The following is a 25,140-nucleotide window of genomic DNA, read 5'->3' on the forward strand; positions in this document are numbered from 1 at the left end:
CCTGGTTGCAGAGCGTTTTGTGGATCCAAGGCGAAGATGAGTTTCACACCCAATGGCATGCACTGATTCAGAGAAGCTGCAAATTTACAGTGCGAGGTCCTGGTACATCATCGGGGAGGATCACTTTGACTGGGCTTGCGATGTGAAAGTTAGTGTCGGGGATGAGTTGTGAGTTGGGCAGCAGAGGCAATGTATTGGTTTCAAAGAGTGGTCCAACTGCGATGTGGAGCTTTGGCATTGTTATTGAGGTGGCTGATGGTGAGGAATGCAAGGACCTCATCCAGGGAAGTGTCATGGATTGGTGGTTCCAAAAGTAATGCGATGAACCCAACATGCGGAATACAGCAGTGATGTGAGTCTTCTGCACAGGGTCCAATCAATGCAGCAGCGGTGTTGCATTGGTTGTGCTCAGGGATTTACCACTCAGCAGGGAAGATGGTCAGTTCCACTGAGAAGCATCTTAGGCCCAATTCCAAGGGTCCAGGACTGGGGTGGAAACAATTGGCAAGGTAGACTCACAGATGGCAGAGTTCAAGTGGAGGAGCAGCGTGGTTGGAAGTATTTTATTTCCCTGAGACTTCAGATCAGGAGGCCAGACAACTAAACCTCAGAGTCAATCTGAGTTCTGGGTTGGAGAGATACAGATTAAGTCCATCTCCCTCCGAGGCAAGAGGGATGCAGGCAACAGGTCAGCACAGCAGATCAGCAGTCCAGCAGAGTGGCAAACCTTCAGCAGCACCGCAGTCCTTCCTGGCAGAGTATCCACAGGTCCAAAAGTATACTGAAGTAGTGGCGTCTAAGGTTTAATTCTTATACCCAGTTGTGTCTTTGATGTGGGTGAGACTTCAAAGACATGCCTTTGAAGTACACAGATGGCCTGCCCTTCCTACCCTGACTCTAGACTCAGTACAGGGGCGTATGCAGCCTTTTGTGTGTAGACAGGACACAACCTAGTCAGGTGAAAGTGATGCTGAGTCCAGCTCCTTCCTTCCATCCTACTCAGGGTGGCCCATCAAGACACAAATGTCACACCTAAGCTGTCCTTGTGTGTAACTGTTTAGGGGGAATACCCAAAACCCAGCTGTTCCCCGCCCTGGGCATGTGTTCAGAGACAGGCAGCAGTCAACAAATGTCAGCTTTCTAAAGGTTACATTTTCAAAATTGCAATTTAAAATCCGACTTCACCATAAGTTAGGATTTTAAACTTTGATTCCAGAAACACCGATCTTGGAGGGTTTATCTCTTCAAAATTAGAAAATTATGCTTATATATTGTAATAAGGCAATTCCAAAGTTAACCTATGGAATAGATAGGCCTTATAGAGGTGAAAATTAATTTAAGAGCTTTTCATTACCAGGACGTGTAGAGCTTAAATGTACACGTACAACTTGTCAAATACACTGCACAATGCCATTAGGGTTGCATAGGGCCTACCTTAGGGATGACCTTTGTAATAAAAAGGAAAGTTTGGGCCCTGCAAATGGTTTACTTTGACGGGTAGAATTGGCAGTTTAACTGCGCACACAGGCTCTGCAATGGCCGGCCTTAGACATGTTTAAAGGGATACTTAAGTGGATGGTACAATCAGTGCTCCAGGCCCACTAGTAGCATTTAGCTTACAGGCAATTTCCCAGCGAAATACGCTGATCAGGAAGTAAAATGCTTAGATACCACTGGACATGAAGAGTTTTGCCAAAGTTAAAAAAGTGCAGACTCTAGAAGGTTCTGAGCTCATGCAGGTCATGAAGGATGTGCCATCACTGAAATAATTCAAGCACTTCATCCCGGTCCTCTGATGGTAGGCTAGTTTTCAAGTTACCAAATTCTATGATCCAGTAATCCCAAATAATCCTCAGTGAAATGCACAGTTGGAGTTTGGTAGACTTTAATTCTTGCAAAACAGACATGAATTGTAAGGAATAATTCTCTAGCTTCCCCCATTATCAGCAGACTACAGACTGAAGGGCACATAGGCTCTCAAAACAGGTGATCCTAATAACTGACTTTAAGATTATTCATACTTCCCCAAAGCTAACAAATCACATAGACATTCAGGCAAATCGGTTATCCAAAGCAGACAGTTGGCCCTTAATAAAGTTGTAGAATTGGCATTCCTTGTCCTTCAGAAGTCAGGTAAATCTTGAAATTCTAATGTGCAATTTCATCAATGGACCAATGCTAAGCTATTAAGTGAAACCAATGCCATTCTTAAAACTAAGTGAGCTCAACAAAACTTTGTCATAGTTAGTCTCATGAGACTAAAGTCTATTGTGTAACTTCCTCTGAATTCTAAAGTACAGAAAGTTCTTTGTTAAGGAAAACCTGCCCTTTATTCTCAACTCAGGTGTACTTCTAATGGAACCTATTTGGCGAGACAGAGCGGAGGGAAAGATTTCATGATGAGTCAGGGCCAACAATGCCTCTGTCGTTCTTGCAAACACAAAAATGTGCATTGATGAAGCTAAAGTGAGCAATCCTAACAGGAATCTATTTTGCTTGTAATAAACAGCTAATGATGACATGAAAACCTAAAATATCTTGGGGCCCCTCAATAACCACTATCAACACTATGGAGTTTCGAGGCTACTGCCATCATTGCACAACCACATCTTGCCACTTTCCATGGACACCCAAGCCAACAACATTCTCACTTCACTGCCTCACACTTGTAGCCTACATAGGAATGCAAGAGGGGCTAATTATAAGCACCATGCTCACTTCACTGCTCAGAATACCCACTGCAGACAGTATGGCTGATGTGTCTGGGGTGTGGTGTTGTGGCTGATTCAACCTTTGCAGATTCTTAAGGTGGTAATATCCTGCAATTCTACATCTAATAATCTTCAGATTCTTCTCAGTCAGTGCCCTCCCATTCTCTCCTGATTTTGAAGAGGGAGGAATATTTGCCCATGGATGTAGATGCACATTCACGTCAATGAGATGGGATACAATATCATGACACAACACACTTGTAGCGATATGAATGGACTGTAGATATATACCGATACAGCACTGTTAAAAGTCTGTTAGCTCCAATGGCACTCTGTAGGCTGGAGTGCCTAATATCCTCTTGGAAGAGCTAAAATATGGTGAAATAAAGCATACCTTTCTCTCATGAAGCTTAATGGTGTCCATATGTAGCATAGCCAGGTTAGTTATCACCTTGAGAATGTGATAAAAGCAAAGAAGAGTGAGTTGATCTTGTAGGCATTTACCATTCAAATAGGAATCACATTGTTCTGTAAAAGCAAAGTGGGGTACATAGCTCTTGCGGACATACAAGAGTGAATTTAAGGCGTACATACACTCAAACTATGCACACCTATTGACAATGGAAATGCCATCCCACAGGCATGACTTAGCCCTTTGGAATTCCCCCTCCTACAGACAGTGTTGGGAGTTGCTTTACACCTCCTTATAGCAATAAACAGCAAATTGTGCTAAAAAACACTTCTCCAAATCTTCAACATCTCACTTAAGTCATTTATCATCTTGTATGTGCCATTGTTTGATAATATTGTCTGTGCAACCATAATTCACTCCAGAGTACTCTGTCTCTTCACCTAAGCATGTACAGGAATCATTCAATGTCCGACTACCTTTAGCCAAAATATCCTTGACAGAAATAACATGTCATAAATGTTGTGCTCCATTCGGTGTAGATTTTCTATTACTAACCCTAGTAGGGGGATATTTTTATAAACAATATTAAGTGGAAAAAATTCCTTGAAGACAATATTTTGATCATGATATTCTGGTACCACCCAATAGAAAGACATGTTTTCAAATTGTGTCCTTGTTCACCTTATTGGCCAAAATAAATTAATAAATATCAATCACTATCTATCATGATATGTGCAAGCTCAATGGTACCTATTGGTGCAGAGCACCATGTGCACCTGCGGTCATAGAGTGAAACCCAAAAATGCCAAAATCACCCATTTCAGCTTTCTGAGATAAACATTGACAACCATTCAGTTTGGAAACAAAGGCCATTACTAAGCAAATAAAAAATATGGGTCTCAGCTCACTCATTAATCTGATGCTAAATATTGCAGAACAGAACGAACAGTCTAAATGATGGAGTGCAACACATGAGCAAAGAGCCAGATGAAACAAATCCTTCTAAAGTACTGTTGAAAATTTAAAAAACAATAACACAATCTTAGTGATCATGGCTTAATAACTTACCAAAAGGTCAGAGAGGAGAACAAATTACTGAACAATGTGCCCATCTGCACAATGCATTGTACAGGTTATACAAACCAAACCTGACCATTTACAGGCCCAATAAAAGCTACAATAAACTACAATGGCCCTGACTCATTATGCAGACAGTCCTGACACAGTCAAACCTTTAGTAGAGCTCCTAATGTCACAAAGGTCATCAGAATGTGACAGTTTATGTTTTATGTAAATCTTAGTTTAATAGTTAAACATAGAAAGCTGCACTGATACACAATTTAAAAGTGCACTTGCTTGTATTTCAGAGATGGATTTAGGTGGCATTTGAAATAAAGCACGTTAGAAGGATACAATTGATGTATAATGTAATTGAGAATATAGGCTAACAATGCATACAGAATTAAATATTATTAATGCTGAATTTAAAAGTTTGCATATTACATATGTTTTACCAAAACGTATTAATTAAATGCCTTATTATAATTCCCTTGTGTTAGCACAAGGGAGGCCTGCTGAAGCTTGCGATTTGTGACAGTGCTAGAGATGCTGATTTATTTTCTAAAGTGAACTTTCTTTTAGGTGAGTTCTCATGAGAAGCTTAGCTAATTGGTAATAGCCTTTATTGTTTAAGTGTAGAGAGAATGCAACATAGGCGGTCATTCTGACCTCGGCGGTAAAAGGCGCTTACCGCCGGTCAGAAGACCGCCATAACACCGCTGCGGCCTCGGTAAACCGCCACAGTCATTCTGACCCGCAACTGGCAAACCGCCAAAAACCCGACATCCACATAAGTCCGCCACACCAAAGGTCAGCGAAAAAATGGCGATGACCAAACCTCCACCGTCACGCCAACAGAAATACGCCCATACCATTCCGACCCACAAATCCACGCGGCGGTCTTTCAAACGTGGTATTCCATTGGCGGTACACACCGCCGCGGTCAAAATACACACACACATAGAAAACTCTGCCACATTGGTCAGTTTGAAATACACACACCTGATACACATACTAACACCACTCCCACACACCCAACACAATATAAAACACACACCCACATCCCCCACATGCCCCTACGACCCGGAATCATTGACGAAGGCTAGAGAGAGAGCACAGAATAGACAATCCCACAACACAGAGGCACACAACACCATCACCCACACAGAATCCACGCACCAAACACCACACACCACCACACGCAACACACTCATCACCACAAACGCCACCCGCACCTCAACCACACCACCCCATGGCACCCCAAAGACACCCCAGGTTTAGTGACGCAGAACTCAGGGTCATGGTGGAGGAAATAGTCTGTGTAGAGCCCCAGCTCTTCGGGGCACAGGTGCAGCACACCACCATTGCCAGGAAGATGGAGCTATGGCAAAGGATAGTGGACAGGGTCAACGTGGTGGGACAGCATCCACGCAATTGGGACGACATCAGGAAGAGATGGAACGACCTACGGTGGAAGGTGCGTTCCATGGTATCAAGGCACAACATTGCGGTGCAGAAGACTGGCGGTGGACCCCCACCTACTCCCCCAGAATTTACCGCGTGGGACGAGGAAGTCTTGCACATCCTGCATCCTGAGGGCCTCGCAGGAGTAGGCGGAGAAATGGACTCTGGTAAGGCAAATCTTCACTACTGCATCCCACCCCCACCCCACCTGCATGCCAAATCATACCCCCACCCTCACCCCCTCCCCCCTCACACCAACCCCTAGCAAAAGGCTCACCATCACAACCCACCCATCCCAACACCAAGCCCTGCATGCGACCACAAAGCATGGACACCCATCACCAAAGCATGCCCACTGCACACACACATCACCCCCACAAGCCACCCTCACAAAAGCCCCCACAAGGAAATGCCTGCACTTGGGTACACGGACACCCACCCATCACACGAAATGCCACACACAGAAGCAATAACCATACCTTTATACCCCTGCAGGACCCGAACGCCACCACACCGCCACGGAGGGTCCAGAGATGTCCATCCCACCCCCAGAAGAGGCCCCCAGCGATGACAGCAGCTCTGTCTCCCTGGAGCCAGACGACCAGCCCGGCCCATCGGGGACCTCTGGACAGTCGGTTCCCCACAGACAGCCACAGGCTACACCAGACCCAACCCCCTCTGGGAACACCAGCACAGCTCCCACCCAGCGGGCCCATGCCTCTGTCTCCAGGACACGTCAATCAGCGGTGTGTCCACCACTACAGGGCACCCAGGTTGACCCACCACCCCAACAACAACAGGGACCTGGGCGCAGTGGTAGTGGGCACACCGTCCAGGGGACAGAGGCCCAGGAACACAGGGGAATTGGGAGGGCTGCTGTGCGACAGGGGGGGGACAGGCCCGGGGAACCGACTCTCCAAGAGGCCCTCTGCTCCATCATGGGAGCATACCACCGCTCCCAGGAGACGATGGCGACGGTACTGGCCCGGTTCCAGGAGATCCAGGAACTGCAGGAGGAACTGTACATGGGGTTCAGGGAGGAACTGAGGAACATCGGTTCTGCAATGGGGACCATCGTCCTGGCCCTTACCCAGATCGTCACCACATTGCGGGACCATGTGGCACCCCAAAGGGCCCCTGTCACTAGCCCAGGCCCAGGAATAGCCTACCACCTCCGCCGGCGCAAGTGGACAGGAGGCCCCCACACAACGACAGGCCACCAGAACCCCACCCCCTGCAGAAGAAGAACCACCCCGCAAGCGGAACCTGAGATCTCACAAGAAGACAGAGTAGGATTGCAAGACCCCCGCCAGCATAAGATACCCCCTGATGTCATCCCACTGTCCCACATTGTCACCCTGTCCAACTTTGAACTGCCCCTGCTCCATCCTTCCCCAGGCATATGGACAATGCACCTGTGCGACTGAGAACTGGACTCTGCCATGGACATTTCTCCACCCCCACCCATCACCGTTTCCCAATCATGTACCCATATGTAGCACTTAAAATAAATCACTTATTCCACTTAAAAAAACAGGAGTCTGCTTGTATTTTCAACAAATGTATTACACATAACGGTGCAATAATGTCCAGTTACTTTGTGATGACAACATACCAATCTCAATAAGCTTTAGTCCATGGGGAAACAAAGCTGATGTCAGGCAGTGGGTCATACAGCTCTGAAAAGGGAAGGGAAAGTCACAAATCAGTTACCAGGAACTGGGGGGAAACACAGACAGTGGAGACGCATGAGGCCCTCAGTAAATGTAAAATGGGGTGGCTGATTCTTACCTGGGTGCTACTGAAAGTATTGTTGTATGACTGTCTCCCTGTTGTCCGTGTCGTCCCCGTCGTCTTCCTCCTCTTCACTCTCCATAGGCTCCACAGCTGCTACAACACCACCATCTGGACCATCCTCCTGCAGAAAAGGCACCTGGCGTCGCAATGCAAGATTGTGAAGCATACAGCAGGCCACGATGATATGGCACACCTTCTTTGGTGAGTACATGAGGGATCCCCCTGTCATATGCAGGCACCTAAACCTGGCCTTCAGGACCCCCAAGGTCCTTTCTATGATCCTCCTAGTTCGCCCATGGGCCTCATTGTACCGTTCCTCTGCCCTGGTCCGGGGATTCCTCACTGGGGTCAGTAGCCAGGACAGGTTGGGGTAACCAGAGTCACCTATTAGCCACACACGGTGTCTCTGTAGCTGTTCCATCACATAAGGGATGCTGCTATTTCGCATGACATACGCGTCATGCACTGACTCAGGGAACTTGGCATTTACATGGGAGATGTACTGGTCAGCCAAACAGACCACCTGGACATTCATCGAATGATAACTTTTCCTGTTTCGGTACACCTGCTCACTTCCACTGGGGGGAACCAAAGCCACATGGGTCCCATCAATGGCACCAATGATGTTGGGGATATGTCCAAGGGCATAGAAATCACCGTTCACTGTAGCCAATTCGCCCACCTCAGGGAAAATAATGTAGCTCCGCATGTATTTCATCAGGGCAGACAACACTCTGGACAAAACCTTAGAAAACATAGGCTGAGACATCCCAGATGATATGGCCACTGTTGTCTGAAAAGACCCACTTGCCAAAAAATGGAGTACTGACAGAACCTGCACCAGAGGGGGAATCCCTGTGGGTTGGCGGATGGGGGACATCAGGTCTGGCTCCAGCTGGGCACACAGTTCATGTATGGTTGCTCTGTCAAGCCGGTATGTAAGTATGATGTGTCGTTCTTCCATTGTCGACAGGTCCACCAGCGGCCGGTACACGCAAGGATTCATCCTTCTCCTTGCAAGTCCCAGTGGACGGTGCCTAGGAAGGACAACATGGAGCACACAGTCAAGCAACCCACAGGTTCGTTCACACAGCTTGTACAGTACACGAATCGCGATGCATTGAATGGCTTGTATGAGTGGCAATGCAAGGCCTAGGCCTGTGTGACGCAGTAGAAATCACGCCATGTGGGCCCTTGAAATGGCGGCTGCCTGACCTGTGAAGTGTGACAGTGGGATGTGAGATCACTGCGCTGGCGTGGCACACCGTGGCGGTAGGCGGTCGAAGACCGCGGCGCAAAGCAGCATTGGTTAACATTGAACCCTATGGCTCTCAGGAGCCAATGACGATGTGCGCCGGCGGTCGCGGTACGCACCGCCGCGGTACGCACCGCCACGGGCGTGACCGCCATTTTCTATCTGCTTAATCACTCGAGACCTGATCATCTACAGGAGAGGACCTATACTGCAAGTGCTGCTGTGACCTCGGTCTGGGAGATACAATGGCTGCTGCGACTGGGGAAAGGGCCCCTGCCTTCACTTCCGAAGAATTGGAGAAACTTGTTGATGGGGTCCTCCCCCAGTATGCGCTACTCTACGGTCCTCCAGACCAACAGGTTAGTACACAGGGTGCACGTTGAATGGGCTATGCCTGTGTTGAGTGGGGTGTATGTAAGATGGTGGGGAGGGGAGCAAATGAGGAGTGCAACGCACGAAAGATGAGAGCATGTGCCACATGGCAAGGTTGGGGAGGGGGGGGCCACTCACATTGACCAGGCAGAAAACTGATGCGATTTCTTTTCCCACCCTGTACATGTCACATAGGTCAGCGCCCATCAGAAGATCGACATTTGGCGTGCCATCGCCAAGGACGTCCGGGCTCTGGGGGTCCACAACAGACGGGGCACCCACTGCCGAAAGAGGTGGGAGGACATCCGCCGCGGGACCAGAAAGACCGCCGAGTCTCTGCTGGGGATGGCCTCCCAATGTAGGAGGGGTGCCAGCCGCCAATTGACCCCCCTGATGTCCCGGATCCTGGCGGTGGCCAACCCCGATTTGGATGGGTGCGTCAGGACATCACAGCAGACACAAGGGGGTGAGTATCAGCACATTCTGCTATCTTTGCACGCAGGGAAGGTGTCTGGGTGGGGGAGGAGGGCTGTGGCTATCTCCAGGCCAGGGCGCATTCTGTAGGCTAGGCCCCTCCGTTAGACACGGCCCTGTGCCCCCGCCCCCCACCTCTGTAGGGTGCCAAGTACAGCTATCCATGGTCCGGCCTCACCCATGTGTGCATTTGTCGTCCATAGACCCGTAGGACTAGTCACAATAACTGAGTAGTGTACCCCCATTGCGCGGCCTAGTTCAGGGGGCTTCTGTGTCTGTCCTCTCCGACAACGGTGTCGCCAATACATGCACTCAACCTGTCTTCATTTCTCCACCCCCCCCATTTTCTTTGTCTTCCTGTTCATGTGTGCATTAGCATCATCTGGCGGAGGAGAAGTGGCATTGCAGCACGAGGGAGCTGCATCTCACATGGCCCCGGAGGGCCATACGACGGACTCCGAGTACACCAGTGAGACGGAGGGCGAGTGGAGCTCCACAACGGGGACCCGTGGAGACGTCAGCGACACCGACACGCCTCGTAAGGGAGCTCCCTAGCGGTGGCGGCAACATCCGTGCCCACCGCCACAACAGGTACAGCCGCCACCCAGCGCACCAGCCCCGCCCTCCCAGCAGCCCCTCAGCCTTCGCTCTGTGCCCGCTCGCCCAGGAAGGCGGGCATCTCCTTCGCCCCAGGCACCTCAGGCCTTGCCCCAGTTACCCCTGCTGCCCTCAGTGAGGAGGTCATTGACCTCCTCAGGACACTCATTGTTGGGCAGTCTACCCTCTTGAATGCCATCCAGGGTGTAGAAAGGGAGGTGCATCGGAGCAATGCATACCTGGAGGGCATTCATTCGGGTCAGGCTGCCCATCAGCGATCGTTCAACGCTCTGGCCTCAGCACTGACGGCAGCCATTGTCCCTGTCTCCAGCCTCCCTCTTCTGACTCCCTCCACCCAGTCCCAGTCTCCTGTTCCTCTGCCTATCCCATCCACACCATCAGACCAGCCTGCACACACCTCTACACCCAAGGGCAGCTCATCCAGACATAAGCACCACAGATCCCACAAGCATTCACCCAAGCAACATACAGATGCAGACATGCCAACAGTCACTACCACCTCTGTGTCCCCCACCTCCTCATCTCCCCCCTCCCTCCCTGTGACGTCTCCACTCACACCTGCATGCACACCACCGTCAGCCAGTACTTCCATCACCAGCACACCCTCCATTACAGTCCTCACACGTGCAGTCACCACCCCCACTGCCATTTACACGTCCCCTGTGTCCTCTCCCAGTGTGTTTGTCACCCCCTCTTCCAAAGCACACAAACGCAGGCAGTCACCCACCCAACAGCCATCCACCTCACGACAGCCTCCGTCACAAGCACCTGCACCCAAAGACAGCACACTGGACTCTCCTACAACCACATCCTCTTCCTCCACTCCCAAACCCACTACACCTACCCGTCCCTGTCCTTCCAAAGTCCTTTTGCTTTCCAACCTTGAACTCGTTCCAATCACTGACCCACCCCCTCCATCTCGTAAGACCAAGGAAATCACCTCAGCCACCACCAGCCCTGCATCTACTGTGACCATAGTGCAGGGCTATTGGAGTTCACCAGATCCTAGGGCAGGAACATCGGCCAGCAGCAAGGGGACAGCCACCCCCCCCCCGGGAAGAGGACAAGGAAGAAAAAGGCCCGGCACAACAAGCCTGAGACGGCTGCCACCAAGGACAGTAGCCTTGCCCCGTCACCTGCCACATCATCCAAGGGAGGCAAGGGCCACAGAGCTCCAGCGAAGGAGGGCAAGGGCAGTAGGGCGGAGAAGTCAGGCAGCAGGCGAGCTGCCCAGGAGGTCCCCACCAGCCCCATCCCGGGTGTGACGGACGACACCCACGGGCCCAGGACTCCATCACAGGAGGGCGCCGCAACCGCAAGTTCGGATGGGGAATGAGCGGGAAGTCTTGCCCAGGTCTGGCTCCCTAGACACACAGGACATGCACCGCTGAACAGGGCCCCGCCGGGAGGAGCACCGCTGAACAGGGCCCCGCCGGGGCAAGCACCGCTGAACATGGCCCCGCCGGGCCAAGAACCGCTGAACGGGCCCCGCCAGGGCAAGCACCGCTGAACGGGCCCGGCCAGGCCAAGAACCGCTGAACGGGCCCCGCCAGGCCAAGAACCGCTGAACAGGGCCCGCTGGGGCAAGCATTGCTGAACAGGGCCCCGCCGGGGCAAGCACCGCTGAACGGGCCCCGCCGGGCCAAAAACCGCTGAACGGGCCCCGCCGGGCCAAGAACCGCTGAACGGGCCCCGCCGGGGCGAGCACCACTGAACAGGGCCCCGCCGGGAGGAGCACCGCTGAACAGGGTCCCGCCGGGGCAAGCATCGCTGAACAGGGCCCCGCCGGGGCAAGCACCGCTGAACGGGCCCCGCCGGGCCAAGAACCGCTGAACAGGGCCCCGCCGGGTCAAGCATCACTGAACAGGGCCCCGCCGGGGCAAGCACCACTGAACAGGGCCCCGCCGGGGCAAGCATCGCTGAACAGGGCCCGCCGGGGCAAGAACCGCTGAACAGGGCCCCGCCGGGGCAAGCATTGCTCCGCTGGGCCCTGCCGTCTCAAGCACCGCTCCGCTGGGCCCTTCATCTCAAGCACCGCTCCGCTGGGCCCCGCCGTCTCAAGCACCGCTCCGCTGGGCCCTTCCTGTCAAGCACCGCTCCGCTGGGCCCCGCCGTCTCAAGCACCGCTCCGCTGGGCCCTTCATCTCAAGCACCGCTCCGCTGGGCCCTTCCTGTCAAGCACCGCTCCGCTTGGCCCCGCCGTCTCAAGCACCGCTCCGCTGGGCCTCGCCGTCTCAAGCACCGCTCCGCTGGGCCCTTCATCTCAAGCACCGCTCCGCTGGGCCCCGCCGTCTCAAGCACCGCTCCGCTGGGCCCTTCCTGTCAAGCACCGCTCCGCTGGGCCCCGCCGTCTCAAGCACTGCTCCGCTGGGCCCTTCATCTCAAGCACCGCTCCGCTGGGCCCTTCATCTCAAGCACCGCTGGGCCCCGCCGTCTCAAGCACCGCTCCGCTGGGCCCAGCCATCTCAAGCACCGCTCCGCTGGGCCCTTCATCTCAAGCACCGCTCCGCTGGGCCCCGCCGTCTCAAGCACCGCTCTGCTGGGCCCTTCCTGTCAAGCACCGCTCCGCTGGGCCCTGCCGTCTCAAGCACCGCTCCGCTGGGCCCTTCAACTCAAGCACCGCTCCGCTGGGCCCTTCATCTCAAGCACCGCTCCGCTGGGCCCCGCCATCTCAAGCACCGCTCCGCTGGGCCCTTCATCTCAAGCACCGCTCCGCTGGGCCCTTCCTGTCAAGCACCGCTCTGCTGGGCCCCGCCGTCTCAAGCACCGCTCCGCTGGGCCCTTCATCTCAAGCACTGCTCCGCTGGGCCCTTCATCTCAAGCACCGCTCCGCTGGGCCCCGCCGTCTCAAGCACCGCTCTGCTGGGCCCTTCCTGTCAAGCACCGCTCCACTGGGCCCTTCATCTCAAGCACCGCTCCGCTGGGCCCTTCCTGTCAAGCACCGCTGGCCCATTGACAGTGCCGGTTCAGTGTTGAGCAGGGCTTCAGGGAGCACTCGGGGCACCATGCCTCCTCCAATCACAGTGGAGTCGGTAATCCATCTGATGGACTGTGGCTTTGCACCCCCCAGGATGGGACAATGGGCATGGAGGCCCCTCGTGGATCTGGCGTCGTGGACTCATGTGGCTGAGGTGCCCCCCCATCCCTTCCCCCTGAGGTGCCTGTGCTTTTATCATCTGATGCCCCTGCAGTGTTCTCTCCAATCGTATCTGGTCTCCTGTGTGGGCTTTGCCCATGTGTTTGTGCACATTGGACCACGGACTATGGAACTTTGACGGAATGTGCAGGACTTTTTGCCTATGGATATCTTGTGGACTATCTTCATTCCTTATTTTTTTATATTTTATATGGCATATTTGCCATTCCTTCTATGGAGCTATTTATACATATATTTTGTCGAAAATTTAAATTGTGTCTTTGCATTATTCCGGGGGGTTTGTGTGGTGTCACTCTGACTTGTTGCTCGGCAATGGGGTGTAGGTATTTGTGGTGGGGGGGTGGGTGTATGGCGCATGTGTGTCCCCGTAATCTTTTCTCCTCCCCCCTCACCTGTGTCATAGGTGCAGTACTCACCGTTGTCGTCTGCGCCGGCGTTCGTACTCCTGGTAGATGAGCACGTAGACAAGAGCTGGTAGGATGTGTAATTCTGGCTCCATGCTGCCCTCCTTCCTCGTGGATTGTGTATAGGTGAGCGTTTTCCCGTTCGTTGTCTGTTTCCGCCGTGTTTTTATCGGCGGGGCTCCCGCCCCAGAAAAGGTGGCGGATTGGTGAGTTGTGATAGGGTGGGCGGTACATTGTCTGCCGCCTGCCTGTTGGCGGTGACCGCCGCGCTGTTTGTCGGTCCCGCTTTGGCGGTCGGAGTGTTAATGTGGCGGCCTGTGTTGGCGGTTCCCGCCAGGGTTAGAATACCATTTTTTTGACCGCCGGCCTGTTTGCGGGTTTGCCGCCGCTTTATCACCGACCGCCAGGGTCAGAATGACCCCCATAGTGTCCTTGACAGAAGAGCATCGTAAAACATGGACTGGTATCATATACAATTGTTTCAAATGTGCGTTGAGTCACACAGATGACAGGCCTGGGAAAAAATTTAACTGTTTCAACTTCGAGTCTGATGATCAATTAATATTGGATGATGCCCCTTAAACATGACATGAACTGATACATTTGACTAATCAGAATGCTTTGTGAATTCTAAAATGCTGATGGACATTTAAACTTTCAGCAGTCCCTGCAGTTACTAGTAGCTTACAGACAGCTCCTGGTGCTTGCAGGCGTCTTGCTGATCCCAGTACTTTGCTGGTGAAGATTTCCTGAATGATGTACCTTTAAAGAGGTATCTTCCTCTCTGCCATTGCCTTTGAAATGCCCTTTTAGATTTAGAAATCCTTCTATTTTCCCTTTCAGAAGATTCTTGGCCGAGCTTCTGATATGCTTATGCTTTCCCTTTTGTCCTTATCTTTTGCCTAACTTAGTTAGTGACATGCAGTCAGAGATTATATTTTTTCAAATTATTTTTTCTCGTTTTATGCTTTTTGAAATTTCCCCACATGTTTCTCCCCACACGTCTTTCCCTGATGTAGTTAGTTGTAGGGTTGACCTGTGCCTGTTCAAAGATTTGTGGCTCTGCTTATTTGAATTGACTAATGATTGTTAATTCTGAGCAGTGTACTATCTCTGTAACTCAAATAGTCTTATCGATAATATGCATTATTCTTCTGGAATGTCTAGTTTTATTAATGTTAATTAGCCTAAATCTATTTCGATGCCTTAGGCAACCATTGGTGATTATGTATCTTTATAACTTGGTTTTGTGCATTGTCTACATGACTTTGAGCTTGTAATACAATTTTAACTTTGTTTCTTGATTGAAGTTTTCCTTCCATGGCTGCATTGGTCATTGTGTTTAAATTGTTTGGGGTTGTATTGAAAGTCTTTTGATGGTTCTACCACATCACTTACTGGGTCCAAAGATTCATATACCTCGAAGGGCATTGATTTCTGTGAAGGATGAAACACTACATCATAAATGTCACCAAAACAATGTTCTCCCTAGCACTAACTCTGTCATGTTCCAAACTTAGACAAGTTGTGGAACCCCATGGCCTTTCTTTGGTTTCATACGTTGATGATACTTATTTAGTAGTGTCACTCTCAAACGCCGAGAATACCTCTCAATCGAATCTCCCATCCTGTCAGATGTAGCCAAATGGATGACTGAGCCTAAACTTAAACTCAATGATGGAAAGTCGGAAGTAATGATCGTGGGGAATTGCGTCCTTTCCAACTCCCTGAAACTATTCCTGGAGGACTTTAAAAATCTTCCACTCTCTAAAGACCATATAAAGAGCCTAGGCTTTTGGCTAGACCCTCGTCTCACAATGGACTATCAATCCAAAAAGATCGCCTCATCCTGCTTTTGCTTCTTAATAACTATGAGGAAAATTCTTAATCTCCTGCCTTTTCTTGCCAGAAGACTTCTTATTCAGACCTTGATAATGTCATGACTGGATTATGGCAACTCCCTTTTTCTCAGCTCCCCTGGCTACGTGATAAGAAGATTGGAGGTAGTGCAAAACGCAGCCGCGTGTTTACTCAAGAATACACCCAGATATATATCGGCCAAACCTGCTTTAGCCTCCCTCCACTGGCTTCCCATAAAGCAGTGGATCAACTTTAAGGCCCTATGTATGACTCACAAAGCCCTTCATAACAAGGGCCCCAAATTTCTTAGGCAAAACATTTCATTTTATGTCCCAGCAAGGCCTTTAAGATCCTCTGCTGCCTGTATGGGGAGGTAATTCCTTCTTAGTCAAAGCTGCACACCTTGTGAACTCCCTCCCCCTAGAACTCTGACAAGAACATCTAGAATTACCTTCTTGTAAGAAATAGAAGACATATTTCTTCTCATCATGGATTTTTCCTTGGGCTTATGCTCTGGGCCTTCACTTACCTTTTAGCACTGGGAGGCCTCCTGGTAGCCATGCGCTCTATAACTTTCCTGAAGTAAACTAAACTAAACTCATCTAGACTAGACTGAGATAAGAATTATTTCACACAACACATACGTTTTCATACAGTCAACAAAGGTTATATGTCAGTTTATCGCAATCAGAAATATGATCTGTTACAGTACTGTGTCTGAAATATTGATTACAAAAGTACCATCCCATTGGATATAGACTTTCTGTTATTAACTTGAATAATTAGATATTTTTGCTAATCATATTTAGGAAACAATATTTATGCCAGTTAATGTTCTGACTACGATATTCTGGTACCACAAATCATCAAGTGAAACACAAAAGGTTCTCTAGAACTGAGCACATCAGTCCACACGTTGCCTTCTGTGATGAACACAGAACACCAAAAGTAGTCACCAGATGGGGACACAGCCTGTTAAAAATGGCCTCTAAAAGTAGTAGCAGTGCTTCAGGTGAGAGAACAAGTACCACGCAGAGTGTCTGAAATAGGCCTTAACGCATGTGACCTAATATCCTTTTTGAGCCTTCCAGCACTGGCTACATCACTTCGGTTTTGCTCCTCTGAACTAAAAACAATAGCAGGGTGTAGACTCTAAAAGCAGTAGCAGTACTATTGTTGGGGTATTAAGAATGTGACTCAATAAGAACAATCGTACCTGATAAAGTACTCTAGTGGCTTTAAAAGTGATGTGTAATCTGTACAATTCTAAAACACCTGCCAGTTTATGGCTTTATTATTTCTCCCTTTGCATCTCAACATTCCGCTTGTTTTGTTCAGTCTTTTTAATATTGCATATTCAATCTTAAGGCCTCACTACGAGTCTGGCAGTTTTGAGACCACCAGCCTTGCAGTGGCGGTCAGGACCCCCACTGCTGTAGCAGTCCAACCACCACATTAAGACCCTGGCAATCAGACCTTTTCCTGCACAAAAACAATTCAAAGGGACACCTTCCAGTACAAAAACAATCCTAGGGGGCGTCCTCTTTCTATGTGTGCTGCATAATGCAACACTGCTAGAAAGAGGAAAAAACAAGGAGAAATACAAATATTTCTCCTTGTTACCCTCCCCTGGGGAGGCATAAAGTTTTGGCACACCCCCAGTTTTACATGGTCTTGTAAACCTGGGGATGCTCAAAATCCATGGGTGTTGCATGTGAAAACCCTCCGCAACACCCATGGAATGCCTCCCTAGTGCAGAGTAAGTTAACAGTGATTTGCACTGCCTGTCTATGAGGCAATTCAAATCAACTCAAAGTAGCTTTGTGAGGCCTCATAGATATAGTTGAAAGGTTTCCGCCGCCGTGGTGTCACTAAAAGTGATGCAACAGAGGGGCAAGCCTCTCATAAATATGCACCTCAGTGTCTGAAATCTAATTTATTGAATAAATCACATCAAACCCAGAATATTCCCATCTGACAATGTGTTATCATTAATTTTCTTTTTTAGGACTGCATGTGGCAGTGTTCGTTTTTTTAAATCAAAAGGAAAATAATTTTCAAGTGCTTAAATAGTGTAAAAAACTACACATTCAAATAAGGGAGTATATAGATATGTAACTTTCAGTGCCACAGCCCAATCCTGCTTTCTACATAGCTTTTGTAACACATATACTAAGTCAGAATTAATAAATATAGAGTGATGAACATCCTGTACCATGACTTCGATTGTATCCCATCCAAATGTGCGTTAGGCAGCTATGAAATAGCTGGTGATATGCAATAATCAGTCTTTCTTATTACAACATAAAACATATCATGAAAGCTTCCAAGGCAACATTGATTTGTCCGGCAATTGTGTAAAAAATAGTGGGTAAGTCGTCAGGGAATTTTCAAAAACATTTCACCGTTACACATGGAAACAATTATTTGAAATAACAAACCCTCTTAGAATATTAAAACTCGCAGGCCAACAGATAGGTCAGCATGCTTTGCAATTTCAGACCACCATTTATTACAATCGGGGGTGAAGGCACTCGAAAACTGCTAATTTCGATCACATGGGAAAGCAGTAGAGTTGCACTGCACTTATGGCTTTCTCAGTCATTATGGAAATGCACACCTGTTCAGGATAAGCAGATTCGCTATTCACTGGGTAAGAATGCCGGGTTCCCTGGTGGTGGCACTCCACTGAGACTTGAACAATGTGCAAAGTATCTTTATTGAAACTGGCTATCCTCAACAAAACCAAACTCACAAGCTTGCCATTCCATTATAGGACTCGTTCAGGCATAATCACCTACGAGAGAAACAATTTTTGCATTTTCGCTGCTTATCTACAATGGATTGAAAACATTGTGTAACACATTTAAAAAGTATAGTGGTAGTACAATGATGGCAAGGAAACATCTCAGGTGGAAGGCCTAAAAATAGTTTGAGTTTGTATTACCTGGTATTCAGCTGCAGCCACTTGCCACACACACTCCTGTTTCCAACCACAGAGACAATGCTGGGCCTCTAGATCTGCCCGAGGCAGAGACTTGAAATCAAGTTACAACATCCTTAATTCACTAACTGCATCCAAGGGGGAGGGGTTTGGGATAAAACAAGAAAAAGATAGACTTGTGTCAAGGAGCCCGCTCTTCTGCCTTTCGACACTGCCCAGGAGGATCTCTACTTCCTGGACACTTGTGTGTGGATGTGGGTGTGGTGTACTAGAAACTACAAGAAGAATATTTTAGTAAGAGTTCCAAGCATATGGTGTTTAAACAGTTATTTTCAACAATTTACCTTACAGGCTTCATCATAAATAAGGCTTCAAAGGGGATACAAATTCAAAGTAATACCAGAGTTTTCTGGCACTCAGCAGAATGTCCAATGCCAACAAGACTGAATTCAAAATTGGAAAGTCATGTGCACTCAAAGTCTTTTTGAGTTCTTAGTACAAAAACTTGTCAAGAATACAAACATAAAGACCTTTTGTTCCGAGTCAAATAAAGTTCGGAGCATCAACAAGCTAAAGTGTTTGGAGCGCTAGGACTGCCAACACATAGGAACACATAGGCCCTCATTATGACCCTGGCGGTCGGTGATAAAGTGGCAGTAATACCGCCAACAGGGTGGCAGTAACTATCGCCAAATTTTGACCATGGCGGAAAGATCTCCGAAAGACAGCGAATGTACCACACCGACCGCCAGGGCGGAAACAACAGCCACCACGGAGGTAGCCACCCACAGCCAGGCGGAAGTCAATGTTCCGCCCACCATATTAAGACCCTGCAAACCGCCACCTTTTCCGGGGCGGTACCATTGACATCAAAAGCCTGGCGGAAACTGAGCTCAGAAGTGAAAGGACTAACCATTGGAGACACGGGGAAGAACCATGCCGCCATGGAACCAGAACTGCATGTTTTTCCGATGATATTCTACATTTTGCTCCACCACGAACACCATCGCGGGAGAAGACAACGACTGTGAGTACAGCTTCCAAGCACACATGGGAGGGGGAGGAAAAAGAGAGTGACACACACACGCACCATACACACCCCAGACACACACACCATACACACAACCAGATGCACTACAAAAACAATTTGACCCCGAAACTCAGCTGAATAATGAAAGGACAAAACGATTTCACGAAAGTGTTTGTAATAAGATCAACACAGTAGAAATAATAAGTCAAGCAAGATAATAGAAATATACATATTTACAGAAATAGGGACACAGCCCAGTCCTCAATTTGCATGGGCCACACGGCCACAGGCCAAAGTCCCAGGCCACACTTGTCACCTGCTTCAACACAGATAGAACACTGCAAAAGCATCAGTTGGTAAATAGGCAGGCACCTCAGGGGGACGGGGGATGAGGGGTACCTCAGCCGGGAGATGAAACAAGACCACTGGTTCTGGTGGGAGCAACTTGTCCTGTGCTTTTTCCTGGGGAGTGATGGGCCACAGTCCTTCAAGTGGGTGTCTTGCCACTGGTTCTGGAGGGGGCAACATGCCCTGTGTTTGATCCTGGGGAGTGATGGGCCACTGTCTCATGTGGGTGGCTTGCCCGCTGGTTCTGGATGGGGCAACATGCCCTGTGCTTAGTCCTGGGGAGTGATGGGCCACAGTCTCTCATGTGGGTGTCTTGCCCACTGGTTCTGGAGGGGCCACCATGCCCTGTGCTTGGTCCTGGGGATTGATGGGCCACAGTCTCTCTTGTGGGTGTCTTGCCCACTGGTTCTGGAGGGGGCATCATGCCCATTGCTCTTTGTCCTGGGGAGTGATGGGCCACAGTCTCACGAGTGGGTGACTTGCCCACTGGTTCTGGAGGGGGCAACATGCCCTGTGCTTGATCCTGGGGAGTGATGGGCCACAGTCTCTCATGTGGGTGTCTTGCCCACTGGTTCTGGAGGGGGCAACATGCTCTGTGCTTGGTCCTGGGGAGTGATGGGCCACAGTCCCTCAAGTGGGTGTCTTGCCCAATGGTTCTGGAGGGGGCAGGCTGCACAGCAGCCCATGGAGGCAAGATTACATAGCGTCCACCAGCAGTGACGGCTGCACAGTGGTGGTGCTGCTGGTGGGGGGAGGCTCCTGCACATCCCCTGCACCCTCAGATGGATGCACAACCATGGTTGGTGGTGGGGGCTCCATCATATTTCCTGGTCCAGGCACTAGTCCAGGCACTTCCTGCCTGCTAGTGCAGGCTCCTTGCTCTTCCTGCCTACTGGTGCAGACTTCTTGCTCTTCCTGCCTGCTGGTGCAGGCTCCTTGGCCTTCCAGCTGGCAGGTGCAGTCTCCTTGTCCTTTCAGTTGGCAGGTGCAGGCTCCTTGCCCTTCTTGCCTGCTGGGGCAGGCTCCTTTCCATTTAGACTGGCTGGTGCAGCCTCCTTCCTTGTCAGTACATGTGGCCTGGATCCCTTTCCACCACAAGTGGGTTCGGTTAGGACTGGGCCCGTGGGCTGCGTGGCTGAGGTGCTTGGCTGGGTTCGTGATGCCCTTTCCATACGTGGAGGACGGGGGGGAGGAGTAGGGAAGAGGTCACTAGTGGATACGAACAGTTTTTTAGGGACATTGGGGCGGGAAGAGGGAGAAGGAATGGGAGTGGAGGATGAGGGAATGGTTGTTGGAGGTGTCTGTCTGCTGCTTTTGGGTGCAGGTGCATGGTCTCATGCTGTTGTGAGGTGGATGGCTGTTGGGTGTCTGAGTGCTTGCGTTTCTGTACTTTAGGAGGGGGGACAGACACAGTCGGAGAGGACACAGGGGACGTGTGCATGGCTGTTGTGGAGGTATCTGCCAGTGAGGTGTGTGTTCTACTTGGTGTGGTGAAGATGCTGGTAGTGGATGATGATGTAGTGCAGCAGGTGTGAGTGTAGATGTGGCTAGGAGGGAGGTGGTGGAGGGGGAGGAGGAGGAGACAGTGGAAATAGTAGATGTTGTTGTGTCTGCAACTGGATGGTGTTTGTGTGAGTGCCTGTGGGATGAAGTGGGGTGCTTGTATTTGCCTGTGAATCTTTTGGGTGTTGTTTTGTGTGCATGCTCATCTGTATGTGTGCCAGGGATAGGTTTCGGTTGAGGGGATTGGGACTAGGCAGTGGAAGTTGGAGGGTGGAAACAGGGACAATGACTGCCATCAGAGAGGAGGCCAGAGACTGAATCGATCTCTGTTGGGCCACCAATCCAGTGTGAATGCCCTCCGGGAATGCATTAGATTGTTGCATCTGGGCTGCCTGCCCCTGGATGGCATTCACAATGGTTGACTGCCCTGCAGAGATTGATCCCAGGAGGTCAATAGCCTTTTCACTCAGGGCAGCCGGGCTAACTGGGGCAGGCCCGGAGGTGCCTGGGGTGAAGGAGATGCCCAACCTCCTGGGTGAGCGGGCACGGGCAAATCAATGAGGGGCTGCTGGGTAGGCGGTGCTGGTACAGGGGGTGGCGGCTGTACCTGTAGCTGGGGTGGTCACAGAAGTGTCCGCCACTACCATGGAGCTTCCATCAGAGGAGGTATCTGTGCCTGAACTGTCCCCTCCAGTCTCTGCTGTGGTGCTCCCCTCGTCCTCCGTCCCACTGGTGCCTTCACCATTGGTGGACACTGCCCCCCGGATCCTATGGGAGGCAGCTCCCTCCGTAGCTGGTGCCTTTGCTCCTTCACCAAATGATGCTAATGCACATAAGGACAGGATGACAAAACAGAAAAGGGGGGGAAGAGACAAAGGATACACTGGGTCAGTGGCTGCACCAACACCACCGTTGGCGTACACAGCACCCTCATACACAAGGAACAGGCCTATGCAATATGCATTGCACTACCAGAGAAATAGCTTGCCACCAAGGCATGGGGAGGGGCACACACCACCAAATGCAGCACACCTGTGACCCACAGAGCCCTCACCAGTAGTGGATGCCTACAAGCTAGGTAGCAAGTTTATCCCTTCCAAACCCTAGCCACCAGGAGACCTACGCTGTAATGTCAGGCCTGGCCTAGGGGCATCCACTGACAGACATCCCCCACCCAGATACCACCATACCATGCGTAAGTTGTAATGATGGGCACTGTACTCACCCCCTTGTGGCTGCTATGATGCCCTCAAGCAACCATCCAGCTCTGGATAGGCCACCGCCAGTATGCGGGCCATCAGGGGGTCAGGGTTCGACAGCACCCCTTACTCGTTGGGAGGCCATTCAGAGCTGGGCCTCTGCCATCTTCCATGCCCAGCATCTCAGGTCCTCCCACCGTTTGCGACAGTGGGTGCTCCACCCGCCATAGACCTGAGGGTCTGCATGCCCTTGGCAATTGCACGCCATATACTCTTCTTTTGATGGGCACTGACCTGCAGAGGCAGTACACACAGGAAAATATAATTAGACAAACAGTCCTGCCTGTTACACATATGGCCCATACCCCTTCCCATCACCATTTACACACACATGGCCCAGCACACAACCTAGAGGATATCCACCCACCCCCCTTACACGAGGCCTTCACACACACAACTCCATGCATTCATGCCACATGCATCGTGCTCAGTGTACTCACCTTTTGGTCTGAAGGCCCGTGTGGCAGAAGTATACCCTGTGGACAGTGAGGATGAGGAGGCAGAGGATGAAGATGAGGACATATGTGATCCGAAAATACTTCCAACGACACCCAGGTAGGACAGTGTTACTTCACATTTCAATTACATTTGTTTTCATTTGTGTGGCACATGCTGATAATCTCAACTTCTATGCCCTCTTACTGTTCCCTCTGGCAATTAATTTTGCAGATGTTGGTGACCTGCCATATACTCCTGGTATGATCACTACAGCCAGCTACAGGTCATTATTCTATGTTCATTCTCTGTACAGTTGATTTGCAATTTTTGTACCTGTTACAATGAATACATATTTGATATACATAACATAGTCCAAAATTGTTTTTTTTCAAAGGGTGTTTATTGAAGGGCTAATATATGGAGGGGCAAGTGCAATGGGATGGGTTTATAATGGAGGAAAGGCCGGGGTATTGTTCCAGTCTGTTTGTAGCACAGGTGCATTGTCCATGGGGATATAGGAAGGGGAGCAATGGCAGTTCAAGGTGGACAGGGTGACAGATTGGGACACAAGGGTGACAATCAGGAGAGTCTAATTTCCTGACAGGGGTCTTGGCAAGTGTCTCTGGCTTCTGTCTGGATCGTAGGGAAAGTTTGTGGGGTGGTTCACCTTTTGCAGGGGGAGAGGTGCTGGTGGCCTGTGAGTCCTGTGGCGGGGCCTCCTGGCCACTAGCGGCAGCGGAGGTAGAAGGCTGTTCAGATGTCTGGCTAGTGGCAGGGGTCCATTGGTGTGAGACTGCCTCCGTCATAATGTTGGCCATGTCTGCCAGCACCCCTGCAATGGAGATCAGGGTGTTGTTAATGGCCTGCAAGTCCTCCCTGATCCCCTGGTACTGTCCCTCCTGCAGCCGCCTGTTCTCCAGCACATTGTCCAGGTTCTGGCCCATTGTGTCCTGGGAATGCTGATAGGCTCCCAGGATCTTAGGGAGTGCCTCATGAAGAGTCAGTTCCCTGGGCCTGTCCTCCCCCTGGCGCACAACAGTCCTCCCAGTGTCCCTGGTGGCCTATGCCTCTGTCCCCTGAACTGTGGGTCCACTTCCACTGACCCCAGGTCCCTGACTGTCTTGGGTGCGAGGTGTGCCCTGGGGTTCCTGTAGAGGTGGACACACTGCTGATTGAAATGTCTTGGGGGAGGCTCTGTGGTGGTCTGTGAGTGGGCCTGGGTAACCAGCTGTTCGGTGGTCCCTGATGGGCCAGGTAGTTCATCCAGATCCTGAAGACCAGAGTTGCTGTCATGACTGTGGGCCTCTTCAGTTGGGGGACTGGATAGTGCTGGCACCTCCTCTCCACTGACATTGGCTGGGGTACCTGTGAGGATGTAAATGATGTGTTATGGTTTCTGTGTCTGACATATTGTACATCCATGGCTTCCCCTCTTTAGTTGGATTTGCCCTGCTAGTTTTCACTTATGTATATTAGTGTATGGTGGGATAGTTAATTCTCTATAGTGTGCATGCTTTAGTGATGAGTGCCCATGCACGGCTGTGAGTAGTGTCCATGCATTGTTAGAGCATGCAGGGCTTGGCATTAGGATGAGTGAGATGTGATGATGGGGTGTGTTGGAAGTGGTGGGGTGACAGGAGAGAGGGTGAGGGTATGTGATGGTATGCAGGTAGGGGGGTGATAGTAGTAGAGAGTTGACTTACCAGAGTCCAGTCCTCCTCCGACTCCCCCCAGGCCCTCAGGATGCAGTATTGACAAGACTTTCTTCTCCCATGCTGTGAGATCTGGGGGAGGCAGTGGGGGTCCACCGCCAGTCCTCTGGATAGCGAGCTGGTGTCTTGCTGCTATGGAATGTACCTTACCCCGTAGGTCGTTCCACCTCTTCCTGATGTCATCCCTAGTTCTGGGGTGCTATCCCACACCGTTGACCCTGTCCACGATTCTCCGCCATAGCTCCATCTTCCTAGCTATGGATATCTGCTGCACCTGTGCTCCAAATAGCTGTGGCTCTATCCTGAAAATTTCCTCCACCATG

Source organism: Pleurodeles waltl, chromosome 10, assembly GCF_031143425.1.
Source record: "Pleurodeles waltl isolate 20211129_DDA chromosome 10, aPleWal1.hap1.20221129, whole genome shotgun sequence".
Taxonomy (NCBI): domain Eukaryota; kingdom Metazoa; phylum Chordata; class Amphibia; order Caudata; family Salamandridae; genus Pleurodeles; species Pleurodeles waltl.